This window comes from Sesamum indicum, linkage group LG10 (genome assembly GCF_026168435.1).
Source record: "Sesamum indicum cultivar Baizhima isolate 11 linkage group LG10, ASM2616843v1, whole genome shotgun sequence".
Classification (NCBI taxonomy): Eukaryota; Viridiplantae; Streptophyta; class Magnoliopsida; order Lamiales; family Pedaliaceae; genus Sesamum; species Sesamum indicum.
In genome coordinates, this window is record NC_142666.1 from 10,341,787 (window position 1) to 10,369,499 (window position 27,713).

At 33.1% G+C, this 27,713-nt stretch overlaps 1 long non-coding RNA gene and 1 pseudogene across 1 annotated transcript; both read right to left on the bottom strand.

Annotated features, from left to right (window-relative positions):
* Nucleotides 1-8,538: 8,538 nt before the first annotated feature.
* LOC105179892 (dnaJ homolog subfamily C GRV2-like) lies at nucleotides 8,539-21,771 on the bottom strand (annotated as a pseudogene).
* Nucleotides 21,772-23,051: 1,280 nt separating this feature from the next.
* LOC148786628 (uncharacterized) lies at nucleotides 23,052-24,326 on the bottom strand. Its single transcript, XR_016067979.1, has 3 exons — nucleotides 23,928-24,326; nucleotides 23,510-23,577; nucleotides 23,052-23,198 (listed from the first exon to the last, which is right to left on the bottom strand). It is a non-coding gene; the product is annotated as an uncharacterized LOC148786628 (long non-coding RNA).
* Nucleotides 24,327-27,713: the final 3,387 nt, after the last annotated feature.

Below are 27,713 nucleotides of genomic sequence, written 5' to 3' on the forward strand. Positions count from 1 at the left end.
TTTTAATAAATATTTACCACAAATTCTACTAAATAAAATCAATTTTCTAAAATAAAAATCAGATAACTTTTATCTTCAAATGAGTGAAAAATCAAAATCAATTTTCATTAAATATTTTAACATATTTGACCACATTATAATTTTCAAATGTAAAAATTTTATCGTAATATAAATAATAAATTAATTTATAAATTTTTAATATAATACAAATAACATTAAATATAATAAAAATTAAAATTAATAAAATTACAAAATTAATCTATCCCTCTCATCTTTACTTCTTTTCAAAATAAACTATAAATTAATTTAGTTTTATGGTCATATTTTTTCACACTACACTTTGACATTACTAAATTCTATCAAATAAAACTATATTTATATAATCAAAATAATTATTACGTTTTTGTATTTATGATTATAATATTTAATTATTAGAACCATTGTCTAGATATTCAAACAAAATATTATTTTAATTCAATTTTATAATGTTTACTATGTACACGATGACTAGTTCTTAAAAATTAAATAGTAATTAACCACATAATAATAAGCAATATTAACTTAAAATAAAAAATTACATCTTCTTCCATAAAGTTTTAAAATTATACGCACCATTCAAAACTTTCACACTTGATCTTTTAGGAATTGTCCAATAATATTGATAAAATTTTAATTTTACACTTATAAATATAAAAATATATAATAAATATAAGACTAAAAATGTTAACTTAGTGATGTAATTTTAAATTTTAAAATCAGTTCTAAGGTCAGCATTTTATGTCCAAACTCCTAATTTTACATGATAATTATATATCTAAAACATGGACTATTTATTTTTTTATACAATAAATTCAATTTTTTTCTTTTTTTTATTGCCTAATAAAACGAATAAATATATATCTAATAATATGAAAGATTATAATGATAATTCATAAATACTACAACAAATGTCTTTATAAAATGCATGCAGATTCTTTTTAAAAGTCCTATTATTATTTAGTTTTAAGTTTAATTTTGTACACAAATTATTCTTAATTCTAAATAATTAATTTTAATTTTTAGAGTACATACAATAAAGAAAAAAAGAAGAAATTAAATTAAATATACAATCCCATCAATGGGCTTTGTTATACTTATTTTTTCCTAAATATTTGAAAAATCTTGTCAATTTAGCTATACTATCAATTTTGAAATAAATCCATATAATATTCCTCAATAGCTCGATGACAGTCCTGAATAATTATTTGTTGGTATACTTTGTTTTCAAAAGAATTTCATAAGCTTGTTTAGTAGTTAACTAAGCATTATTTTAAATTTCATATTTGTGGACATAATTATATATTTTATAATCAACAGTGTGAAAAAGATAATATACATATAAGATGTTTATTATATTTTTTAATTTATGAAGATAATGTTTAATTTTAGTAGTTATTCAAACAAAACATTATTTTAGAGATCAAGACATTTATACAAGAAATAAAAAAAAGGACAAAAAAAATCTACAACAAACTTAACAGCAAGACTTACCTGAATGGCAAAGCGCCCAATATAAAATTATCCCATTTTCAAATTATTCATATTAATATAAATAATAAAGTAACAATAAACTACAAAGACATAAAAATGATTTTTATTACTTCTTATTATTATTTTTAATTTAATTATTATTTATTTTAAAAATATCTTAATAAATTATTATTAGACATAAATAATAAAATTGTTTAATATATATGTACCACAAATAATAATAAATAAATTTTTAAAATAAAATTATATAATTTAATTAACATTATTTTTTTTAATAAACTTGACCAAATTATAACAAATAAATTTAGTTTTTAAAAGTAATTTTGTCTTAAGAGCATTATTTTAATATAAATAATAATTTAATTTTTTAAAATTATTATTTTTGTTTGACATAATACAAAATAAAATAAATTATAATCAAAATTTAAAACCAAAATAATAATATTAACTTACATAAATGCCCATTCAGAATACTATTAATATTGGGGTTGTAAAAAATTCAGAAGTATTAATCCATGATTTTAGCATAGTAGGAGTGATGAGAAATAATAAATATAAAATTTTAATTTCTCTGATTTTTCATATTTGATAGAGGCATTTTTAGTAAATATTAAAGAGATCTGCTCATAAAAATAATTAGACCGCAATCAAAAGAAATCTACTCATAAAAATATATAAGTGACCACTAAATCTAGTATAATGACAAAATAAGAAAATTTTAAATAATATAATATGATACAATTAATGGAAGACAACTGAGAAATGATTAATATAGGGTTACTTCGCTAGATAATTACACTCTTTTCTCAAAAAACAAATCTAAAATTACATGTACAAAAAATTCACTATTTTCATCTGACCCTTTTTGTTAAGAATTTGACAAAAAATTTTGACAATAGCACAAAAATTACACCAAATTTTTAATTATTACCCCCTCAATCAACATTTGTTATGTAATATTTTTGTACTTATAAGAAGAAATATATAATAATAATATTAACTCCACCCCATATACATAGCCTATATTCATCTCTGTAAATACAAAAATATACATGAAAATGATAAATGAGTAACAATATTCAAATTTTATGTAATTCTAAATCATATCGAAAAAAGGTAAATTATAAATAAAAATTTTGTCAGAACATATAAGTGTAATTTCAAAACTTGATAATAGTAAAATTATATTTTTATAAAATTTAATTTTTAAGACCACTGTCTAGCCAGATAAATATTCTTTTTACTCATAATTTCATAAAAAATTGAAAAACATGGAATATTCTTTCTCCTATTTTCAAATTATTTATTTTAATAGGAAATAAATAAACTTTTAAATAGAATTTGAGCTAAAACTTTTATTTGAATTAAATTATTATTGAAAATATTTTAATGAACTTTGACAATTAAGAAATAAAAAACTTAGAGAAATAAAAAATTAGAGAACTTTGTAATTTTAATACGTATTTACCACAAATTCTAATAAATAAAATAAGAATTTTATCTTCAAATAAATTAAAAATTAATTTCTATTTACTAATTGTATTGCCAAAAATTCAACGCAAAGGATATTCGTAATGTTTGGTTATATACATTAATAATAAACTCTGCATATATTATAATTTTTAAATAAATTAAAGTTTTATCTTAATATAAATAATAAATTAGTTTATTTCTTTAATTTTTGATGTTATTCAAAATAAAAATTTAAAGTAATAATATTAGCTTACATATAAATTAAAAAACTGAATAATTTTTTTTCTATTAAAAATTAACACAAAGATATCATTTAATTATTAAGACCACTACCTAACAAGTTATTACATTTTAAATTATAAAATTTATTTATTATATGTACGTAGAAATATTAAAACAACTAGTGCAAAAAAATAACTACCCACATAATAAATTAACAAAATCAATTAAAAGAAAAATGACAAAACAAGGAACAAGAAGTACAAGTAAAAATAAATGCTATGATCACGTGGTTCAAATATTTATATATAAAATTATTTGACTTTTTTTTTTTATATACCACAAGCTACTGTATTTTATATAATATGATTTTTGATCTCTAATGTTTACAAATTCTTACAAAATTAGTCAAATTTCAAACTAAATCTATAAAAATTTATAAACATTATGTTAATTATGTACATGACGACTAGTCCATAAAAATTAACTAATTATTATTATGAATTAACAAAATTAATTAAAAAAATAGCTAAATTGTCATTAAAGCTTTATTAACAAAATAAGCAACTAACTTGACATAATTAACGAATAAACATAGAATTAACTTAAAAATAAAAAATTACATTTTCCTCCAAAAAGTTCTAAATTACACATACTGAAACTTTCATTGTTTTAGGCTTAACCCTTTTTCGTTAGGAATTGGTCCAAAAATATTGATAAAAAATTTTACACTTATAACAATAAAAATATAATAATATAAAATCATCCTATATATATATGACATATTCCCAAAAATATTTATTAAATGACGCAATTCTAATTTTCTACTATCATTTATAAGACCATCATTTTATATCCTAACTCCTAACCCTACATTAGAACTATAAATCAATAAATTCAATTATAATTACTAATATAATAACCGTATGGACTATTTATTTATATCGTACAATAAATTCAATTTTTTTCTTTTTTTATTGTCTGATAAAGCGAATAAATATCTATATAATAATATGAGATAAAGGTAATTCATAAATGATATGACAATAATTATATAAGGCATATAGATTCTTTAAAAATCCTATTACACGACAACATTAAGAACAAAAAATATTTAATTTGCCCTATAACATTGGTATACAAAGAATAAAACAAAGGGACCATAAATATAATTTACATTATATATACAATATAGTAATATGAAAATATTATTAGTAAGATATAATAAATCACAAAATACTAATATAATTATAAATAATTTATGTACAATTAATTCAATTTTTTTATTCTATGTATGCAAATAAATATTTTTTGTTTCTATAGTAAATTATATATAATATAAAAAAAATAATTGTATAATATAATATGCATGTAGACAATTTCTTTAAAGATAATTATTATAAAATTCAAAAAGTACAAATAAATGCCTTGGTAATGTGGTTCTAAATATTACATATAAGATTAATTTTGATCCATTTAGCCATTGACGTGATTTTTTATCTTTAACGTTTACAAATTCTTACGAATTTGGTCAAATTTCAAACCAAATTTGTAAAAATTTATAAACATTAAAATTCAAAATCATCAAAATCATAAATAATGACAACAAATATAATTATATATATATATATTTGTGTGTATGTGTGTGTAACAAGCCTATAGATAATTGATATCTTACTAAACATATATACTGCATTAAAATATTTGGTCTACTTAATAGTTTTTCTAGCAATATGTAATTTCTAAATCATTAAATTCTTAATTGATCTTTAAATTAAATAATCAATTAAAATTTTAATTTGTAGCACTCCAATTCGTTCCATCAATTTTAAAATATTTATTCCCCACAACATGACAAATAAAATAAGAAATTTAATTAATAAGTGAAACAAATATAAAATAAATGAAATAATGGTGACTTTCTCATTACAAATAATTTTTAATATATAACAAATCATAAATAATTATTATTATGCAATATAATTTGCATATAAACCATTTTCATTGAAATCCAATTATCATATAACATCCAAGTTAGAATTCAACTACTAACTTGATTTTACATAAATTAACTAATTACAAAGTTACTATACATAATTTAACAATCTATTATTATAAGAAAGAGATATAATTGTCATCACAAAAAAAGAAAGAAATATAAAAAACGACAAATACTATCTCCATTATCCTATGCAAATAAATTAAAAACTAAAAAATAATTATAAAATTATTTACGGCAGTCATAAAGGAAGAAATATAATATCAAATCATTCATAAATTTATAATATATACAATAACTTAGTATGCTTTTCATTTACAGTTATATATATTATTATATTATACTATAATAAAAGTGTGAACACTACTTATATATTATTGATACCCTTTTAAATAATAAATGAGACTATATGAGGATGGATTTATTCTCACCTTTTTGGCTGGAAGGTTTTGTTCAACTGTATTAATCACCCGCCAATTCTTATGCTGTCAAAGAGTTGTATAAGCAAGGAGGAAGTTACTTCAACATGGACTCAAGCAAGAACACAATCTCTACCACAAGAGTAGATTAGCTTTACAAGAGTTCTACAATATGTTAGTTGTCTATATATCTGTGAACAAGAAAGTTGAAAATGGAGAACAATAACAGAGTTCCAGCAGCAAAGAAGCCAATATGCAAGGTGGTAGAACACAAACGCTATTATTACTAGATAAATTAATCAGAGCAGCAAAAACAATGAAGAAATACGCTCCAATTAGTCAAAAATCCAAGAAAATGAGAACCCAACAACACAACATTAAGGGACAAATGATAAAAATGATATGATAGCATATGAATAGTCACCTGCACCACGGAACACCAATACTAAAGCACTTCCGGGAACATCACCGTGGTCTTCTCAACAAGTGTAGCAAATGCAACTGAAAGAAAATTATGTGATGAACTTCATTGGAAGAGTTTAAAAGAAAGATGGAAGACAAAAATGAAAGAAAAAGAAACAACTATAAATTAGAGGGCGACAGGACAAATTTGATGAAATTGCACATGCGACGGGTACCATAACATATGTTGGATGAGAAACCATAAATGCAAGTACTTTCACAAAGTTACAAACACTATGTATAGTCCGCAAATAGTGAATCTCATTTCAATTTCATGCTAAACCAAATTTACAATGGCCTGTTGATGAAAAGATAGTTTATTATATGTTTGTCATTTTCAAATTACATTTACCACAAACGTTAAAATTCTTTAATTGGTGTACCTCCTAGATTCACAAGACGAGCTCACTGTATCGGACTCTTATATCTGCATCGCCTGCTGAGTAGCTGCAGGAGATAGTAGTTTCAAAATCTAAGCCACATCCTAACAATATAGTTTAACATAGAAAGTGGTATGAGATTATGTAAATGGTCCACCAGTCAATGCAAATTTCACAAACTATAAAATATTGTCCATAGTTTTGTCATTACCGAAACCACAAACAAAAGAAAATTCCAGAGTTGAACTCATTTGGATAGCATCCTATCCCATAGAATATATTACCTAGAAGGAAGATGGCTTGGGGAACAAAAGGAGTACTTGCCGTCTCCCTCTAAGCAGACTTTCAAATATGCCTGAAAGTCTTTCGCAAGTTTGGCGGTGTTTTTTCTTCGTTGCATGTATGGAAATCAAACCATCTAGACCATCTAGCACGCATCAGAGATTGGTGCAAAAAAAAGTTCAAACATCATTTTATTGCCCCATAAATTTTAAACAAAAAAACTAAAAACAAAGTCTATTTGCATTGTTTGAGTTTCAAGAGATTGCAAGATTTCTAGGACACCACAATTTGCAGGCAATCATGACACATAAATGGTTAAAATAGACAGAATAGATGAAATATGACAAAACACAACTACCGGGTCATCTGTTAAGCAAAGAGACAAAATGACACTAACTTCAACTTGATATTATGTTTCACTAGCTTGCTTAAGTTTAGCTGATGAGTTTTAAGCCTGGATTGAGTAAAACTAGCGAAAACCTCCACTAATTTTTATTACAAGATGATGAGCAACTGCCTATAGAAATTGAATAATGTATTAATTCAGATCCCCAAGATCCGCAAAGAGCTAGAGTAGTTCAATACAAGTCAGTACAACATACAGATGACATGATGGAGACAGGAAGCACAGAGTTCATGGTGATCCCGATTGGCATCACGGTACCATTCTGGATGATACACAGGTAGACAAAAGGATACCAATTCAAGTCCTAAACCCAATGAACTCCAATTCTCAAATTGAACAGCCTGCTTAATTATTTCAAAGTTTCAGATCTAATCTATTAACATGTTGCATATTTCAGAGACCAAATACAATAGAAGGGTTTTGAGGGTAGCTCATCATAAACCAATCTTGAGTAGCATAATCATTCATGATACATGTACTCACAAAGCTTCACAGTAAATTACCAAATAAAGCGATACTTGAGCAGGAGCTCATCACTTTCAATCTTACCCAAACTGACTAAAAAAAAAAAGAATATCACCAATAACGTCTATTGGAAGATTCGTTACAACAAAATATGACATCTTTTTCTGAATATTAAATTACTAAAAGATCCATTGAATTCTAAAAACCATCATATCTGTCAATTGTGTTTCACATATACTTGGTGTGCAAATTAGTTTTAAAAAAAAATATGCTTTTCAATATTTAATTCATGTATCACATACATTTAGCATGTAAATTATTTCAGAACAATTCATGCTTTTCAAAAATTCATTTACACTCCATGTTTCCTGATAATCTGCAGTGTCACAACATTACCCACTAAAATGTATTAAAACTCATGCACTATGCATGATCAACCCACAAATTCAGAGCATATGATCTATTATCCTGGCGGTTCTATTACCTAGACCAAAACTAGACCCCACTATTAGCTGACCTTATCCTGCCCATCCTATGCGAGAGTATGGAAGAACTCCTTAATAAGCCTGCATCTACAGTGCAAAGCAGATCAAAGATACATGTGAAACGAAGATACAGAAATCTTCTCAGCAGCTTTAATTTTCTTAAGCCTAAATAAATCATTATTCACTTAGTATTCTCGCATGCTAATCAAAAAACTCACGAAACAATCACAATACCTCAAGAAAAGCTTTTAACAAGGACTTGTAAACTACTAATCCTTTTAGAGCTTTTCATTTTGGTGTGCATATTGTTTTTCCTTGTCCTTTGAAGGAAACATGGAAGATCCCACAGCAAAGGGATTATGAACACGAAGAGATTATAAACACAAATATATTCTGGAGAAATTAAAAAAATATAGAACTCAGACCACCTTGAGCAACTTATCATATGAATTCAGAACATAATTTCTTTTGCTAATTATGCACCACTTCTGTCCCACAAGGTTGGTCTGGCATTTTATGTTAGTTCATTGCAAATGTTCTATACTTGGATATAAAGCCATTTATCATTTAATCTAAAGGCACCATCTGAATTTTCCAAACCACCATGCAGAAAAGGCAGTATGTGTTCACACAAATCATGATATGGTACAGACCTCAATTTGAAGAACCCGGCCAATTGCTGCTTCTGACTCATTCCAGTTCATCTGTGAACAAAGCCCATTTCTTCCCCCAGCTCGCCAGTCAAGAAGGCCAAGAAGAACTTCCACAAGACCAACCCTACAACGATTATATGCCATGTTACTATTGCATGACACATAGAACATGCAACAATAGTTTTATCAGCATGCATATCCCAACAATATTCTAAAAACAGACTCAATCACCCACCCATATCTTAGCCCAGGTGACAGATAATTGCACGTTGTGGGCCGAAAATTACTTTGTATCTAATAAATACTAATTGCATGATTTGCATTACTTATGCACCCATCTTAGAAAATTTATCATGAAAACACAGATGAATTTATGCGCATTGTTGTTTCATTAACCGCGTCTGCACATTTCACATGCATAACAATTCTACAACTTAGGGTCTAAAGAGATATTGATGCTCACTTGAGATCCTGTGCAACAAGTGCATCTCTTGCTCGATTCCCTGCAACTACAACACGTTGTAAGGTTTCAAGAGCTAGGATGCTTCCACCTTGCCAACCAATCGCGTTCAACAGAAGTGGAACTACCTGAAGAAAAAGCTCATCAGAACAATACCAAACTTAGCAACAGATGTTTAATCAGATAAACACATCTTTTGTATGATATTTTCTTGGAGGGGAAAAAAGGGGGGCTGCTTAAAACCACAGCATATCTGGGGTGTCCCAATACTAGTGGCTGCCATAGCTTCTGCACAGGTGGTGCTACCTGCAAGCTAATGTAGAACACGTAAACAATTAAGGCGAACTCGCTCCGGAGGAGTTTGTGAATTTTGTTGCGACGAACCATCCTCAGATACATAGGTTTCTGAAGCTATTGTTTCTCTGCTTGCTCCATGGGCTACTGCAGACACAAGTTTGGGCACATAACCAAGATATCCAACATGATCTGCAAGAGCGGGGTACATCCTGAGTAAAGAGACCGGGGCAGCAGAAAGAAGTAGAGGAAGTTCAGTGTCAACAGCTTGGCCATCATATTGTGAGGCGGCAACGGATGTAAGGTACTGATCCAGCAGCCCTTCAAGAAATCTCTTGGGATTTCTAAGTGGAAATTTGGGATCTTTCAGGAATAACCTAACATAGATCCCTCCAACCTAGACAGCAATACATGATGTAAGTCATTAAACAGAATTAGCGTTCTTTAGAACATCCATGTAATCAATCAAAAACAAAAGAGTACATCTGCAGCACACAGCAGTTATACCTAAGGTTCATTTCTCATCTCCTGTTGGCCAGAGGCCTGCTCAGGTACATCCCAATCAACAACACGTCCTTTCACCTGTTCACGGTACAGATCCGAAGCCATAGTTGCTATTTGTGCAGACAACGATGCAGCCATTGCTGGAGTCCAGACTAGTTCAGGAGTTTTGTTGTTTGTTCAAGAGCAATCACAACTGCTTCACCAGGACCATCCCTGATTACCGAGACAAGGAAATCAGGCAGAAATCTTGCCAGACTTATCGCCACTCTAGGCCCATGCATAGTCTGGCCAACAAGCTTCCCTAATAGTGAAGCTGCTGCGGCTCTTTGCTGCAACGGAATCTCTTCTACACAGAATTTCCATTTTAGAGCGCAAGATAGAATTCTTAAGAAACCGCTATCTATGAGATCAGCATACCTTGTATTGGCAAGAGAACTTCAAGAATGAAAACCACACAAGGTGCATATGTTGTCAACCGTGACAAAACAAGTAGACATAGCTGAGGAATGTTGCTTGATGAAGAAACAGGAAGAGAAAAGCATTCAAAGAGGGGAATAGCTTCTCCTTTGTGGAGACCACTGAAGCTAAATTCGGATTCTTTGTCAACAAGTGCTGAAATTACAGAAATTACAGAAAAAAAGGTGTCAAGGGTGACTAAAAAAGTGTCAGACGAAAAGCCACCAGACTTCTACCTGAAGGGATAGCAGACCGTATTGAAGATTTTTAACTAGTTCCAAATCCTCCCTCTCCAAGCTTTTCCCATCAAGTGATGCTGAAGAATCATCAGATGCTGCTCGGCAGATCCATCAGTGGTTACATCACTATTAACATGAGTATCCATGCTTGCAGCGGGTGCATTATGGACTAGATGTGATATAAAATCAACAAGGGCAAGACAGAAGTCCTCAGGCTTAGTAATTTCAAAATCTGGTTGATCATTATAGACTCTCAAGTATACGTTGCCAATATAGAGCTCCTTAGATAATGCTTCATAAACAAAGGAATGCGAATCTTTAAGGTCATAGGAACCATGATGACTAAGGCTTGCACGCTGCTCTTCCACAAATTTCAAAAGTTCTACTCAGGTGGAGGAATTCCAGATTATCTGTAAATGAAAGATCAAGTGAAACTATGTCATGATATCTGAGAGTCCCACAAGGTCATCAACTATGGCATAGAGCATCTACAAATGGCCATCACTTGGAACTACAGTATATGTGTTTAAAACATTTTCAATCTAGATAGTTATGGAAAGTAACACCCACACCCCAATTATTATCAGAAAGACAACCTATATATAGATTAGAATTATAGCTTGCACATAATAGATAACCTTTTCTTAATCATTATGCAAAAAATAAAACCTTCAGGCTCGTGAAAAGAACTTCTGGTGCAAAATGCTTCTTTTTTTGTTTATTTTGTTTTTTTTTTATGGGGTGGGGAGGAGGAAAATGTGCAAATAGGTTCGCATATCAAACATAAGAAATGCATGGAAACTTCACAACTAGTCATAGATAGGAAGGGCATAGGTTTTAAGGCCCAACACCAAATTTCTTTGATCAGACAAGATAGATATACAGAAGAAGATACTCTATTAGATGCAAACAAATAACCTCTTCCCTTAAAGAACCAATAGTTGAGCTGCAAGAGATTCTTTGAATTAAATACTATGTCCAGTGCAAAAGACAGTTCAAAGAAAATTAAGTTCTCTACATTTAAATGCAGAACGTCCAGAATACATCCATGCCACCAAACCACCCGGATTTGCTAGTAAACAAGTAAATCGGGAAAAGAAAAAAAAAATGAAACTTGAATCAGTTATAGAATCTTCATGACAACTACATACCAAGTAGTTAAAGCCAATTTGAAAACTTTTAATAACACAAACATGTAGAACATATTGCTTTCCTCTCTTTTTTCCCCCAATTATCTACTTCTAATAGAACCAACAAAGTACTTACAAAAGAAGAAGAAGCAAATATTGCCTACATATCAGAAAAGGTATGTTAAGAAGCCTGCCCCATTATAGTGCCCTGAGTTTCACAACATTCAAAGAAAATATGCAGATACTGATGCAGGAAGATGAGGCAATGCTCAAGTAGCATCCAATACGTTTTTTCTTTGTCAAAATGCAAAATCTGCACCATTTACCTCAGGGGACTCCAAGTTTGAGTTTAATGTGAATAGGAGGTCATTTTGCAAATTTATTTTTCAGCATGCTTGCAAGTTTAGGGGTTAGTAAAGCTCTAAGGGCATCAGCTGCAGCCTGATTGTAGGGCGTCGGGATCTCCTCGTCAACCAAACCACTAAGCCTTGACAAGGCATGAGATGCTTTTACAGCATGTATGTTTTTTGCTATTTGAACGCTACTTCCAACACCATGTGCATCTGTCTTATCTGATTCCTCCGCCATCGAATCATATTGGAGCAACAATGGTATAAGGTACCTGAATAAACAAAAAGTGACCCTATAAAACCACAAGTTTCTGAAATGGACCTGGATTCAAAAAAAAAAATCCACCTGAGAAAGACCATAACATCACGATAAAGCAGTTTGCAACAGTGGAGTGGTTTTTAAGATATAACAGGCACATAGCAGCTGATGCAGAGGCCTTCAAGTTCACAATGTTCATAAACCATAAACTTCCACAATGTCACAGAATAAAGAAATTTTGTCTTTCAAAGAATAGTCACCATAAAGTACCTTCAACACAATAGTTCCAAGATTTTGTTCAATTTTAAAATAAATGTTGGACTCTCTTTGCAAGCAAATTGACTCGACAAAAGGTACCGTACAAATAAACATTAACTCTATGAACCCTCAAGTTTGTAAATGGACCTCGATTCAAGTAACAGACCACAAGAGAAAACTATAACATCAAGGTACGACAGTTTTTTGAGAAACATCTGAGTGGTTTTTGTAAGATGTAACAGTCATGTGCCAGCTGATGCAGTGGCTTCAAAATTCAAATTGTTCATAAAGCTCAAGTTTTCACACTTCACGTAGAAAAAGTATATTCTGGCATTCAAAGAATAGTCGCCACAAAGCATCTTCAACACTACAGCTCCAACATTTTCTTCAATTTAAAAAAATAAAAATATGACCACCTTCACAAGCAAATAAGTTTTCTATACAAGCTCAGACAGACACAGAGAAAATGCCAGCAACAAAGTCATCCACATGAGCACAAAGAGCATTATAAATAGACCAATATGGGTAATTTCATTATTCAATATCCATATATGAGCTACGAAGAATTATATGGGCAAAAGAGTGAAAAGTAATGAACGAATAGAAACTAAGTCACTAAGCAATATGTCACTTGGAACCAGGTTAAGCGATAAATATAAAAGGACGGTCCAGAAATCCATAACAGAAACAGTAGTGTTCTGCGAACTTCCAGAAACTAGAATCTCATGCTAGAAAACTGATGAAAGCATAATCATAACAATATAATGATCTATCTTACCACAGTACACCAGCCTTCAGAAGGGCATTTTGAATTTCAGAGGACATAGAAAGGTGAGCAATGGTCTGCAGGGCAGCATCAATAGCAGCAGGAACAAGCTCAAGTGCAGTGCAATGAACAATGTCATCAATTAATCCTGAAAATTCAAGCATCTCAGTTCTCGCACTTTCAAACTGACCCAAAACTGGAAAGGTTCGCATTATGTTAGCGACAATAGTGGCGGACGGTTTAGTGGCAGGAGTTGTTGGTTGGACCACACACATGCAACGGGAAAGGAGGGTTGCAAGAAGAGGTATTCCACCATCTCTCACAAGCTCTTCACCATTCAATGATGAAGACTCGCACCTGAAAGTTAAATATGTGGAAATTGCATAAGCAAAAGTACATTTACAAAGTACTTATCTAAAGAAGAATGATATGGAAATTAAAGGCAGATGATGAATTTACGTCAACCAAACAAGCTCTGAGGATGCAACTAGAAGATGTGCTTGATCAGAGGAAAGAAAATTGTTATCATCCTTGTCCACTGTAATGGCACTTAAGAGCATAGGGTATCCAGCATATTTGAATGGCATCAATACATTCCCATATCGCCTATATAGAATACACTGGCCCTTTAAGAGAAGCAACAACCTCCAACTCTGGGGACCTTGCAATCCTTGCACGGTCACCTAAGGGAGAGGAATAAGAAAGCAGTAGATCACTAAAAAGAAAATATGAAACATGGAACTCAAATATAAAGAAATACAACCAATTAAAGAGGATTGCATTCCGGCCAAAGACATGCCTCATAAAAATCCTCATATGTAGGGTTCAACTTAGGAATTTTGTCCAACTTTGCTGATCATATTCCAAGAAGTGTACTGATTGCAGAATGAAATATTAGATGCAGGCAACAAAACCAAAGGGAAACATATGTAAGTAGTCCAAACCTCATAGGAAAGCCCTATGATTTACATTTTCACTCTTCCGCAAAAGCCACTTAAATTTATATATTTAAATTTATTTCTTGGTCCACACCTTAAAGGTAGTATCATATCTAGGAATTAAATATATATATATATAGTCCTGTGTCCTTCCTAGTTCCAAGATATATTTAAAACCAATACCGATATCCATTTATATGTGTAAAAAAGCATTTGGTTCATCTTGACAGCATAAATACCTTTAGAGCAGTTTCTACCAGTCAAATAAACAGCTTAATTGTGAAAACGGTGTCTAAACAAGTCGACTAATTCATTTGAAATAAGATCTGGCAGCTTATAAGATCCCTTGTCTATATGTTCTTTTTTTTTTCTAAAGCTTAATCATATAGTCTCCGTTTTTTATCAGTAACGACAGATCCTCACACAGGATCAAGGAATTTGGCATACCTGCAAGCACTCATAAGCATTCTGCACTGCCAGAAACTTCTCCCTCCCTTTAGGATTTTTGTCTGAATGATACTTCATTGCAAGTTTCCTATACTGTCTCTTGAGCTTTTCCTCATCAATATACTCAATCTGCTTTGATATATCAGGTATCTCCTCAACTGACTCAAAACTTGGTTTCTTAGGGGCGTCGTCTCTGGATACTTCATCAATGGAAATCTCTAGTATCTTGCAAGCTTCTTCTTCAGAAAGGTTCATTGGCCTTCGAGTTAACTCTTCTCTCCACATTATTAGCAATGATTGCAAAAACTCAACATGTTCAACAATAGGCCATTAGGAAATCTAATTTCATCACATAAGTTTCGAAGATAATAACGATGACACCACATTTCATCTTTCAGCTCTGGATGTCACTGGTGGCACTGGAGCATAGTCATATAAGGAATGACAATGCTGTGACAATTTCTGAGGGAAATCACCAAGATGCTGAAGAACCTAATCAAATAAAACTGAGAGTTAAATGCAGCACTTATTTGCATTGAGGATGACTCAAGCACCACCATGTTTTACAATGTAAATACTAAATGTTAACAAAAGATGCTTCGGGTGAAAGACAAGTAGCAAACTCCAGTTGCAGATTCAGGGCTACCTGACGGATCAGATTTTCTGCTCGCATCTTGTGTGTCCAAAATATCAGGAGTGTCAAAATCAGAAACCATTGCTGCGGCAAAAGCAACTGGGCCGCTACGTTCCAGTACATAAAGCAATGACTCAGGTAAGAGGCCGCCCAAAACACTACGTTTCGCCAAAGGTAGAGAAGAGGAAACTGCAGCTTCCTCACCACCATGAAAAGCTTGATAAACATGAGTCACTGAGAAGAGTTGGGCAGTTGAAAGAAGATTAGATCCAGGGTAAGCCAGAGCAAAAGAAAATGCGCCTGTACTGTATAGTCGGATCATTGCTTTTGGGTTCCTAGTAACTATAGCTTTCAGCAGAGCAGCAACAGCATCAACAATAGTTGGTTCACCAGAAAGCATTGCCTGCACATAAGAAATAGAGGAAAGAGTTTGGTTCATTAACTGAAGCTCTGAAATTGAGAAACAATGTGCATATTGAGGGAGCCACCATCGAGCCACTGCCTAGTTCAGCTTAAAAACAAAAGAAAAAATAACGAAAACATCTCAAACTTGTGTGGAAGGCAAAGAAAGGAACAAAAGTTACCCCACTTCCAAAGTGAAAGTGTTATAATATAATTACCATGAAAAGGCACAAGAGAATATGAAAAGTTGCATCTTTAAAACACCAGGAGTATAAGGATACTAGTAAACGTGGATATCCTAAGTGCATATTACAGGAAAACTATATCTTAGTTTAAGGAGGTGCAATAGTTCCAGTGACCCTTCTACAGTTGTTTGCTCAATCAGTCTCCAATGTGCATCTCATGTGACGATAAGCATAAATACCGGACAACTGACTCCCATTTTAAATGGCTTGCAAGGCAACCGGTTTATTGTAGCATAAAGCTCTGATCCTATTTTACTCTACGTGCCACACATCAATCTTTTATGTAACCAAGCTCATAACCAAAGGAATGCTTTAAGGGGCCCAGTGCTTTATGTACGTGAAAGAATGGCCTGCTCATTGAAGTGAGTAAAGATTGAGGGAAGGGAAAAACAAAATGAACAGCCCTTCATAATTCTTTTGAACCAACTTGTACCAGATCTACGTACAAGCAAAATTTAGAACTCTTTTAACAGAAGTCGGAAATGCTCTACACCACCCTCGCATATCCATCAACATAATCCTCGACTTACTATCCCTAAGCGAATACAAATCATAGAACTGCCAGATTGAAAATCTCAAATATTTGAGGACAAAGGTTGATGGAACTTATTTGAACCACATATCAACCTTTACATTTTTCATGCTCTCCAGGTAGATAAACAAAAGATACAATAATAAGCATAACTTTCTGCGTTTTTGGCAATTTTTTATTCTAATAAGTCTGAGTAGATTTTTCAGTTGGCCAAATTGGGACAAGAGCACACACAACCAATAGAAGGACAGGCACTTAAAAATATTACTTGTGCAATATGTGGAAGACAACGTGAGCTTGACAAGATCCTCTTTACTCTGGGGGTTGGTGTAACAATCTCTAGCATCATCTATATTTGAATGAGGGGCTACTATACTGTAAAATATGGACAATGCCACATCTCCTACCTGAAAAAGAACACGCCCGTTTTAGGAACATTGCAAAACAAGCATACCCAACTATAGGTAGGTGTATCAAGTAAAGACTCCTTCCATGTCATTATTTGTCCCTTTGGCGCAGGAAAAACAGAAATTTCTCTACCATAGATATCCTATTTAAATAACAAAGTAAATAAGAAAGAACCTCGTTCAGTAACTAATTAATAATATATATATTTAGTCTAAGAAATGTAGATGATCATAAGAGCGAAAAATTCTTCGTTATCACAGTAGAAATTACTTTATTTCATATTCTGTGGCGAAAAACTGCAACAGAATGATCATGATCATAGTCTGTAGTCCAGTAATTAGTCTCTATAGAAACTAGATACTAATTCAACTCCATCAGTTCAGCAGTAGTTTGATATATAAACAACACTTCAGTGCTATTGAAGATCCCCAAGATCCGCAAAGAGCTAGAGTAGTTCAATACAAGTTAGTAGACATGATGGAAACAGGAAGCACAGAGTTCATGGTGATCCTGATTGGCATCATGGTACCATTCTGGATGATACAGGTATAGACAAAAGGATACCAATTCAAGGCCTAAACCCAATGAACTCCAATTCTCAAATTGAACAGCCTGCTTAATTATTTCAAAGTTTCAGATCTAGATCTATTAACAAGTTGCATATTTCAGAGACCAAATGCAATAGAAGGGTTTTGGGGGTAGCTGATCATAAACCAATCTTGACTAGCATAATCATTCATGATACATGTACTCACAGAGCTTCACAACTCAGTAAATTAGTAAATGAAACAATACTTGAGCACGAGCTTATCACTTTCAATCTTACCCAAACTGACTAAAAAAAAGTAATATCACCAATAACGTCTACATAAGACCAAACTGTATAGAATATCCTAAATGTAGCATCAAACATCCCATCCCACAACAACGGACCAGAGCATTGTCCAAATAGTTAGATACCAAAATCCCCAGAGATTGCAATTGCATGCTCATGTACATAAGTTCAACAATTTACATAGCAACAGGCATATCATAATTCGAGAAAGGAATAGTAAAAGAATATGGGGACAGTATGTCTACTGTTGTGGACGATTTTAGTATATTGCCATTATTGCACTCAAAAAATCAAAACCATCAAGCATCCTCTAAAATGCTCTGATACTTTATGACTTAGAGATATCCACCAAATTACCTTCATTTAGCTCCAACTAACATGCATCATTCTACAGCGCGACACAGTAATTAGCATTCCAATTGTGATCAAAAGTCATATATTACATAAATGAAGCAATTATTTGCATATATTTCAATTTTAAATAATAATTATTATCTTACCATAAGTTTCTGCACAGGGGCATAACAAGAAAAGGAATGCCGGTAAAATACTAAATTTCCAAGAGACCATTTCTGCGTGATACCAGAAGAGGATCACACATAAGAAAAGAAAACAAACCTAGAACATAACGAGACTGCAAGATCATATGATAACTGGAAGCGAGACACCATTGGAGGACACCTAATGGCTGCACTATGTATTGCAGCTTCTCTTGCAACGCTCAACGATTCAGTATTAGCCATATCAGCAGCATCTCCACAATAATATCCTAAAACAATAAGATCGAATAAACAGAATAAGCACTTTAATTTCAGATATTGATATTAAATAACTTCTCTAGATAGATCAACATAAATATCGATAGGAATTAAGCCAGTACAAGCGACTTACCACAAGCGACTTACCAGGACTGAACCCTGAGTGATAAGCTCTTGGGAACTGACAACAAATTCTCGAGCTTTTTGCACCAGTAGTCAAGAAAAACATTGATTTAAGAGAGTGACTTACAATGCAACCAAAGATTAAATCACTAAAGATGCAGGGCAACAAAAAGTAACACAGACCTAATTACAAATGATGGTATCTAATTGTATCTGTTGATTTTCAATGGATAAGAAAATCCCTAGCAAAATGCTAAGTCCTCAAAGGTACCTAAGATTTTTACAGTACTTATGTTCCATATATTCTTCTCATGATGTAATCTTTTTTTCATTTAAAACGCCTTGCTGTGAGCTCATAACTCAATACCGCCCAATATCTATTGTCGAGTATGGACTTGAATTTTACTCCTTCAACACTTCAAGAGCATAAAAAGATAAATGCAGGAGAGCACTAACACACCTAGCCCCTCGAAAGAATAGCTCGCACTACCAATGAACTAATGAATGGGTTCTGCATAAGAGTGTAGGGGACAAATGATAAAGATGATATGATAGCATATAAATAGTCACCTGCACCACGGAACACCAGCACTAAGAAGCACATCCAGGGACATCATCTGGTGTTCTCACCAAGTGTAGCAAATGTAACTGAAAGATATCTGATGAACTTCATTAAAGAGTTTAACAGAAGATGGAACACAAAAAAGGAATCTGATTTTATTATCAATTATTAGTTAACAATGATTCCCAACCTCACATACCTGGATAAACCACATTCATGGGCCAGTATAGATTAGAAGTGAAAAATTTATAATACTTGTCTATATGCACCATGGTAGACTTCTTTAACTCATACATGCAAGCACATACATTTTCCTTTTAAGGGGCGGTCATGTAAGATGCACTACTGCTATATACTGAACTTGCACCCTCACCCTGCTGGGATGGCAATCTAAAGGGAATAATTCATTAAGATTAAAGAAAACTATAATAATATAGAATTTAAATATTGTTACAATAAATACAAGGCCAGAATCTATCTCCTCCTCCTCCCAACCAAAAATAGTAGTCACATAAGAAAAGGCATGCCAAAGTAGAGGATTTTACACAAAAATTTTCAGCACTAAGAAATGTGACAATTTTTTAATAAATCAATAAAGAAAAGAAAGGACTGCCGCAAAGTCATTAAAGTTATTGCCTCCAACAGAATGAAATACTATGGGCACATAATCTCAAAACACAAACGCCGCAACACATTATGCAAATGCTAACTTATCATAACGAGGGTAAGAGGCCAATCACATCACAGCACTTCGTTTTGCCAAGTATAGAGGAGGACAATCAAGCTTCCACAAAATCTATGGATTTCAAAGTGTTATCATCCTCGATGCTATCACAATACCCTTTTATCTCCTCACATCTACCTAGTCGGGACAGATTCCGCTTTTCTTTCTTTTCTTTGGCCACTAATGAATTTTTTTTCTTTTTTCTTCCCCTTTTGCTTTAGTCACGGCTTTTATTTTCTTTTTTTTTCCTTTGTTTTTGCCCGCGACTTGTGTTCTTTAGGCCGTTTTCCGGTCTTTTGAAGCGAATGACAACACTTGTGGTGAAGGCACCCGGTTACTCAACCAAAAAACGTCGCATTCTGGCCTTTTGACGCGAATGACAACACTTGTGGTGAAGGCACCCGGTTACTCAACCAAAAGACGTTTTACCTAAAGTGCTTTGCATACTCATAGCTCCGGCCACCGTTTTACGTGAATAACAACATTTGTGATGAAGTTACCCAGTTACTAAGTGACCTAAACCAGCGGAGTAGATGTAATTTCCTTTTTCTTACTTTTCTTTCTTTCTTTCTTTTTTTTCTGGAAGGGGAAGGGCCTTTGAATTTTTCAAAATGGATGCATGTCCCATGTTAGGGATATAAGGATCAATCGGGTAGTGTTTTAGCAAACAAATATGATCCCACAAGAATCCTAAGATTTAGTAGAAGCAAAGAAATTCCAACTCTCTTTCAAAGCAATTCAAAATGCATGAAATTATGCCTCAACGACTCCACAGTTAATCAAAGCGACAATCACATAACGCTAGTGCACATTCATGTCTCAATCTTATGACTTCCTAAATCACATTTATTTGTCAAATTACTAAAAAAATAATATAAACGGAAGTAGTTTGATAGTAACTGGCAAAAGAAAACAAAACAAAAGTAGTGTGATAGGATAACAAAAGATGAACAAAAATTTTAAAAAAAGTTACCCTCTGGTTCCTATGTGTTAATTAACACTACATATATGTCATGGAATTCTTTACTTTTGAAATGGTTTTATCTCATTTGGAAGGTGAATTGGGCTGTTCAAATCAAAATTAGAATATGAGAAGTTTCATGTAATTTCAATTGAACCAAGAGTCTAATCCTAAAATGCTAAACAATTACAGACATCCCGACAACAAAATGTCTCACAGAGCTTGATATACCACAAAGAACACAATACACATCGTTTTACTTGAATGAGATAACATAAAAGCACAACCAAATTAAACAAGATGAGAAACACCCACACCACAGTAGTAAAGTAACTGAAAACCACTAAAAAAGCATCCAACACTATTTATCAAAGGAACAAACTTGCCATAGATAAATAGAAAATCACAACCCCATAATGTAGATGATAAATATCAAGAACTCAAGATAACAATGCAAACATATAAAGGAATGCTTGATGAATGAAATGAAGAGTGAAAGCCAAGAAAATGATCAACTTTTTACCACCATTATCACTTTGCAAAGACTTTCTAGTTTCTGTTTCATTGTTTCCAAAGACCGTCTTTGCCACCTCATACACCTTCCATTCGCGTCCAGCATGCATGAAGACATAAGACAAACAGATAATTTTGAAATTCCACAACCAAACTGCATGTTCACAAGAGGAATTAGTGTACTGTGCATCATTCGCCATTGTTGGATAAACAAATTATAAATAGAACTTACGTCTAAAGTCTTCATGAATCCTCAAGCTCTACCGCCTTCTTGGACCATTCCTCCGAACCTTCCTTAACCGAGTGTACAAGCTTGGTTACCTATGTGGTCCAGAAACATTTTAACACAAAGACATTGATAAATGCATTAGATGTGGCAAATGTCTACACACACATATATATATATATGAACAACCAGTGCATTGCTTAAAAAAGATAAGTAGTTGTTAAGACGAAGCCTTAACCAACCATCAATCATGAACTTATAAGGGCAACATACAACTAAGAACAAAATGAATATACACACAAACACAGCCAAAAATGACACTCTTATAAACAAGACCGTCGTGCTTTGTTATGTTGATCGCCAGCATGGTAAGTCCTCAAAGGTACCTAAAAGATTTTGACAATAATTATGTTCCATTTATTTTCCTCCCGATGTCATTGTGCTACTAGTGCTTAACTTAATACCACCCAATCTCCATGCCCAAATATTATACTCCTTCAACCCTTGAACAACATTAAAAAGATAAACGTAGGACGAGGACCAGCCCACCCATCCACTCGAAAGAATAGCTAGCACTACCAATGAACTAATGAATCGGTTCGCATAAGTTTCAGATCTATTAACAAGTTGAATATTTTCGAGAACAAATACAATAAAAGTGTTTTGGGGGTAGCTGATCATAATTCAATCTTGAGTAGCATAATCATTCATGATACACGTACTCACAAAGCTCCACAACTCAGTAAATTACCAAATGAAACAATATTTGAGCAGAAGCTCATCAGCTTCAATATTACCCAAACTGACTAAATACAGGAATATCTCGAATAAAGTCTACATAAGACCAAACTGTACAGGAAATCCTAATTTGAGGATAGTTCAAACAGCAGAAACACCCTCTCACTCACAATATGGTATTAGAAGATGAATGTCTTCAACTTGGAAAGGAGACTGAACTGTTCGTGGTAATAACCAACAATGATAAACTGTGAAGGCCCTTAAAACCATCAGAAATTGAAGCTGGTTCTTGAATTATAGAAGATAAAGAGGGATGAAAATTGGATTTGGACAGGTCAAGGGGACCAAACATTACAAAAGAAAAAGTGGCTTCCATTAAAACTTCATGTAATAGAATTCATCATTCACAAAAAGAACTAGCATGGTTCTGAAAATTAATTGTTACAAGTCATAAGAAAAGCGGAAATCTCTGCTCACCAGATGCATACGAGATTATTTGCCTTTTCAATGGTGAAATATAATGAGCCCCTTGGAATGCAGCAGCACGCGGTACATTGAGTGGCCTGAAATCAACGGAATATGCCTTCTGAAGCCATCCAGAATTGCCATCATTGTCAAGTTTGCAGGTCTCCTGTCTGATTTATATCCTCTTAACAATGACACCTAAGCAACCATGGAACACTCATGATTTAGATAAATGTTCATGTCTTACAAATTGTCACATCTTAAGAGCTGGAATAACAAAGGAAGATTACGGGAAAATTATACAGACATGTACCCTCAGGTTTGGGTATTACGGATTAAACGAAAAAAAGAAAAAAAAAAAAAGAGGGAAAGGCCTATGAAGCATGATAATAAAGATCTATGAAGCACTTTATTCTCCACAACACACCTAAATGAAAACCACAAACAAGATTATCTGTGAACATTACAGGTTTCATCACGGAAGGAGACAGCTGCAGAATTGTGCTTACCCTAGTATTTCTTTGTTAATGTCTCTGGCATTGTACCTTGTATATCCAAAACCAGTGTAATCCCAAACCTAGAAGAAGACATTCATCAAATTCAGATGTAAACTGTTCCAACAATCCTTAGTAACATTTTTCTAATTTTAAGTAGAAGAAAATTACTGACCATATGATATTATAATAGAGCAAGTTAAACACATTAGGATTTTCAAAGCAAAAATTAAATGAAAGAAGCACTAGAAAGCAAGATAAAGATGACATGTAAGATGGAGGGAGAAAGTATTTGCAAGCAAGGAAGTGAGAGCAAACTTAGGACATCAACAGAGAGTATTCCAGTATTCCTTCTTTATCTATCAATATATGAACAATGAGAAAATATTGGGCCAAGAAGGATTGTTCAAACAGCAGTAACATTTCGCAATACCATAATTTGAGGCCTCCTTCTCGCTCTGTCTCTCCCCCCTGCTTTTCTTGGTTTTCTTTACTCTGTTTTTTGGGTGAGAAATGAACACAAGAAAAAAGAAATGAAGGTGAGAGGGTTTCACCATGTGAGTGTGGGTGGGGTTTGATGATGGGGAGAAAACGGTGGTTTAAGGGTTTTTTCCAGCGGGGTTTTCCTTTCTTGGATTTGTACCCACATCCTCAGCTGCTTCTCCCGCGGGTGCTGCCGTACCATCACATTCGAACCCTTGAGTCGGCCATACCACCATGAACTTCACCTGCTTTCTTTAAACTTTTTCCTCGAAGAAGTGAACAGAGGAGAAGGGAAATGGTTTGATGGTGGGGTTGGGTGAGGGTATTTTGGCGGTGGGAGGACTGAACTGCGGCGGCGTCTCTCCTTCGCCGGCTTTGGCTTTCTTGGAGGGAGAAACTGAGGGGTATTGTTTGAGGTGTGAGAAGAAGAATTTCAAGAGGTGTGACGGCCTTCCTCGTACCTGCAACATCACCCACTTGCCTCATCTGCTTCTCCACATTCAGCAACATGTCAATTTTCGCTTCCAAATCTCCGCCTCCATATTCCTACAAAATTAAACCAAAACATTCGATAAATCACAGCACGAGATAGAAAATGGGTAAGCCAACAATAGCGTATAAGCTAATTGGAAATCAGGAACGCGCATTTGCTTACCATTTCGATCGAATAGATACGACCAATTGGGGAATTTTTCGTGCAATCCATGAAAAACAAAAGCCTAGAGAGAGAGAGAGAAAGAGGAGAGAGTTGAAATATGTTTTACCATGCGACCATCTTACCGCTAATAAACCTTTTACAAAATTATAAAATTTTTATTATACATTTTGACCCTAAATTATGTTTATTATAACAAAAGTTCCCGTAAAAAAATAATTTAGTATTGACAGAACAAAAACACCCTTTTAACTTATTTTTATATTTTTTATTTCACTTCCTAAGTATATTTAATTAAAAAAATCTCTCTCAAACTACTTTTAGTAATTTTAAAATTTTCACTCAAATTTTTGTTTATAATAAAGTCCCCGTAAAAAAGTAATTTAGTGTTGACAGAACAAAAACACCATTTTAACTTATTTTTATATTTTTTTTCACTTCCTAAGTATATTTAATTAAAAAATCTCTCTCAAAACTACTTTTAATAATTTTAAAATTTTCACTCAAATTTTTATTTAAACAATAATGTTCAAAATGTATAACTTTATATAAACTATATAATACATAAAAAAAAATTACAAGTTCAATATGAAAATATGTTTTACAAAGAAAATTATTTACAAGCTCAATTTAATTTTATAAAAAAATATATTATATAACTTATAATATTTATATTAAATTACATGCATAAATATTTAAAATATAGTAGTCTGAATTATATAGCTCCATATTATAAGAACCTTGTCCAAGATACAACAATATTGTATGATAGGCTTAAGAACTATTCCGACTAGATTATTTGTTGGGAACATACCACTACATGCTAGCCCTAATGCGATTGATGAAGATAAAATTGCCCACGCGTTTAATAATTCGTCCCGTAAAATGTTATCTTTTATCGCCCCAACGGTTCAAAATGGGGAAACTATAGTCCGGCCGTCCTTGTACACAGTACGTGATGGATCCAAATGTTGGAAAACTACGGCTGTCGGATATTTTCTGGGGAAAAAGCCGTATTATCATCATTTGAAGGAATACGTTCATTCGATGTGGCAAGCACTGAAGGAGGTCACAGCGACAGCTAATGGATTCTTTTTCTTTCAATTTAAAACACTTATTGATATGGAAGACGTGATCGAAGGGGGACCTTGGTTGTTCCAAGGACAACCAATAGTTTTGCAAAAGTGGGAACCAGGTATGGCCATGAGAAAGCTCCAACATAAGCATGTACCTGTTTGGATTAAATTTAGACACCTTCCTATGGAATATTGGACCACTGATGGATTGAGTACGGTTGCTAGTGCAGTGGGTAAACCTCTTTACCCGGATGCAATAACGAGAGCATGCACGAGATTGAATTTCGCTCGTGTATGTGTGATGATTGATGTAGCACAAAAGTTGACAAAACATATCATAGTCATGACATCAGATGAAAATAGAGGGAAAATACCTTGTAAAGTCGATGTTGAATACGAATGGCTACCTCCAAAATGCACAAACTGTATGACTTTGCACATGGCAAAGGACTGTCCACTAACAAACCACACAAACCGAGTAAACCACCAGTAGCTGTGTATGTGGCAAAAACAAACATTCCTCTACCACAACCAAATAATGAAAAGAGCAGAAAATCGATGAGACCGACAATGGTTGACATACCGAGACGTGAGGAGGGAGAAATGCTTAGGGAATGCAAAAATGCCAAACACGGTGATAGGGGTAAGGCATTGGTTATTTATAATGCCTTTGATGCTTTGAATTAATTGATGACGCAGGTGAATCCTCGAGGGGTCCTAACACAAGCAGCCCCATTAATCATAACCCATGTTGAACCTTGCCATGTGGAATGTCCGTAGGCTGAATAAACGAGACCATCGGCTTGCATTAAAGGACCTTGTCTCAAAATTCAGGTTACATTTCTTGGGCATACTTGAAACGCGTGTTCAACTGAATAATGTTATGCATATACAGTCCTATTTGCTACCTCAATGGAAGTGGTTTGTTGATTATAATTCCATTGAAAACCGTATATGGCTAGCGTGGGATGAGAATTTTATTAATGTCCATGTTCTTGACCTGGGTGAACAATTCGTGTAATGTCGTATTGTAGCACCCCCTTCGCTACAAGGGCTATATCTACCCTAAACGTCATACTTATAGCAATCCCTGTGTTTATAAATATAAATGCACATAATAATTTAATCCATATGAATACGTAACCCCAACGTCATAACAACATAATCAACCCACAACATCATATATACAGATCAAACACCTCGAGTAGTCCACCACAGTTAATCTCCACTCCTACGTTCTCTTTATACAAACAAAATAAGATTTGTACTCTAGCTGACAAAAAGGAGAAACAGCATACTGGCCCGACCTGACTGAGTATAGTGCGTAGACCTATTCTTCAACAGTCAGATACCTCAAAGTCTACTCTTGAAAGAAAATGTCAACAGAGGGATGAGCCTGCCACTCAGTAAGTAAATAATCAGCCCTATCTATATATGTACATCAAACACAGCCCAAACATGACAAGTAGGCAACATGCATGGATTACAGTCAATTTAACTCCAACATAATCAATTGTAGTACACCACATAGCTATCTCACAATAAAATAATCAATTAAACTCTTTTTTTCCTAGTTTGCTTACCAGAAGGTGATATCGTGTTTTTCCCATCAACTCAATCTCACCGTCATATAAATTAAAGTGAACCCCCTTGACAGCCGGCTCATCATTCTCATTTCGCACATAGCATTTTCATTTCGCATCAAAGCTCTTTCATTGCGCACATAGCATTTTCTTTTCGCACATAGCATCGCATCAAAGCTCTTTTCATTTCATTTTGCCTTATAGGCTTTTCAACACGTCAAGGGGTATTCACACCACAATTATATTCAATTTCCACCACTCCCTCATTTCCACATATCACCATTCTTGTAAGCAACTAGTAACGTAAAACAATATATACATATATTCTAATTTTCAGACATCCACAACATAACATACAACAAACATAATATTTCAACGTATTTCCACATTCCACGTACACAATACCGTCAATCAAATCAAAT